We start from the raw sequence: 2,323 nt of genomic DNA on the forward strand, positions 1-2,323 counted from the left end.
GCCTAGTGGTACTTTTTTTCTTGTAAAGTCACTTCAGCATTGAAAGTGGAGGAGAAAGAGATGCAAGATGTAAGAACAAGCATGCAGTAGATGTCATGTTTACAGTGTTCTTTTGTTTGAGATAGGGCCCCTACATAGCCATTGCAATCCATGCTGGCCTCAAACTCATTGATCTGCCTGCTTCTACTTCCTGAATGCTGGGATTAAAAACACATGCCATCATACCTAGCTTGGATGGAATACATTTTTATATTGAAATGTATTGTCATCAAAACAACTAAATAACAGGTTATGGATATGAAACAAATGTCTTCAGAGTCAATATTGTATATAAATGATTAATAAGAAAGCACCTTTTTACTACAGTATACTAATCTATTTCCCCTCTTGTTGCTTTCTGCCCCTCCCCTTTTCTATTTAAGTCAGTATCTTTTATACCTCTGCTGGTTTAAAACTGTGATCATTAATGTCCATGAGCTTCTGATCTCCCACCTTTACCTCCCAATGCTCTAAGATCACTGACCTGGAGCACTATTCCCTGTTTTATGTGATTCTGGAGACTAAACTGAGGGCTTTGTGTGCTCTCGGTAAACACTTTACCAAGAAAATTCTCAGCCCTCTGGTCATTTTTCTTAATCAAAATATCAGTAGATATGTGTTTTTGTATTTCATGTAAGTTAAAAGATTTTACTTATTTTTCATGGGGAAATGTAAACAAATCTCTACTACCCCCAGATTTACCGAAGTAATGATTCCACACAAGTCTGGTTGATAAGAAGTTACAGTTGTGTAGGTGACCCAAAAGAGCTACATCACTGCACAATCCCACTCAATCATGAATGGAAGCTATTTCATGTAGTTCCACCTTCAGTTAATCTACCGCCTGTATATTCTAGCAATACCCCCTTCCCAACAATCTCTTAGAACTGTGAGACAGGAGGAAAAGGTATAAAAAAATCCTGTAAGGGTCAGTTGACCTCTTGTATTAAGTGTCAATAGCACCATCATTGTCATTAACTGTAGAACTAAAGTCATTTCTGCATTCTGCTCTATAACTGCTGATCATCATATCAGTCCTTTCTTTTGAACTCAATATTTTTCCTGTTTCTTAGTGTTTTTCGCTGATCTATGGAAAACATAATATACTTATGCCTTTTGGGCCTCTTGTCATTTTAACAATCACATGTTAGCATCTAACTTGAGTGTTGACGTAAATAGTTTTTCTACATAATCGAAATTGATAATAAGTATGCTTAATCACAAGTACTTAAAGAACAGTTATATAAACATAACATGTATTAATAGCTGTTGCTTTTCATCCTAGTCTTTACCCACTACCAAATATATGTTAGTCCCTATAAGATGGGCCTAAATCCAGCATTTTCTGTTGATTTTTTTCTAATTATAGCCTTTTTGACTAAGATTATCTCAATGTAGTTTTAGTTATTTGTTAGGGTAGGGATCAGGGGTTTAGGATTAGTGTTGCTATGATGAAACACAGCCAATACAATTTATAGAAAAGGTTTATTTAGATTTACTGTTCCAGAGAGATAAGTCCGTCATGGCTGGTAGGAATGTCAGGAATCTGCAGGTACAGTGGTAGTAACATGATGCTGAGAACTCATCTCAACCACAAGCACAAAGTAGAGAAAAAACTAGAAATAGGATGAGGTTTTAAGCTCTCAAAGCTCACCTTCAATGAAACATTAAATTCAGCAAGGCAGCACCTCCTAACCCTCCCCAAGGAGCTCCACCAACTGTATTCAAATACAGCAGCCTACAGGGAACATCCTCTCTTCTGAGAACTGATTTCTTCTTGTATAGTAATTTCAGTGGCCCTTTTTCTACTGACATCAGAGAGGTCTTCCAGACATGCTTATACTATTTTTAGTTTCCTCTTTTATTGCCAGTCACTTAGCTCTTAGAGTTAGGAATGACCCTCAGGATTTGTATTAGGCCTTGCCTTTCTGACTTCCTTTTCGTACTGCCTGTCCCATAGGCTCATGTGCACTCAGGTCATCTCTTCCCCAAGTTCAATGTCTCAGCTTTTCTATCCTTCAGATGTAGTTTCCAGACAGTTTCCCCATTACTACATGCCTAGTAACTTTACTTTTGTTTCTGATTCTTCAAAAATACTACACAAAACAATGAAACAATGCTCTAAATGGAACAAATGTGAAGATGACATTTCTTGAACTGAGAGCCAATATCATAGAAAAAGGCATGTTTTTCTTGGTTTCTCAAAACTTGTGACTACTAACACACTTAGAGATTTAAATGTTTTAACCAATATTGTGTATTCAATTGTTTTTTTCATCCTTTT

This window comes from Arvicola amphibius, chromosome 4 (genome assembly GCF_903992535.2).
Source record: "Arvicola amphibius chromosome 4, mArvAmp1.2, whole genome shotgun sequence".
NCBI lineage: Eukaryota > Metazoa > Chordata > Mammalia > Rodentia > Cricetidae > Arvicola > Arvicola amphibius.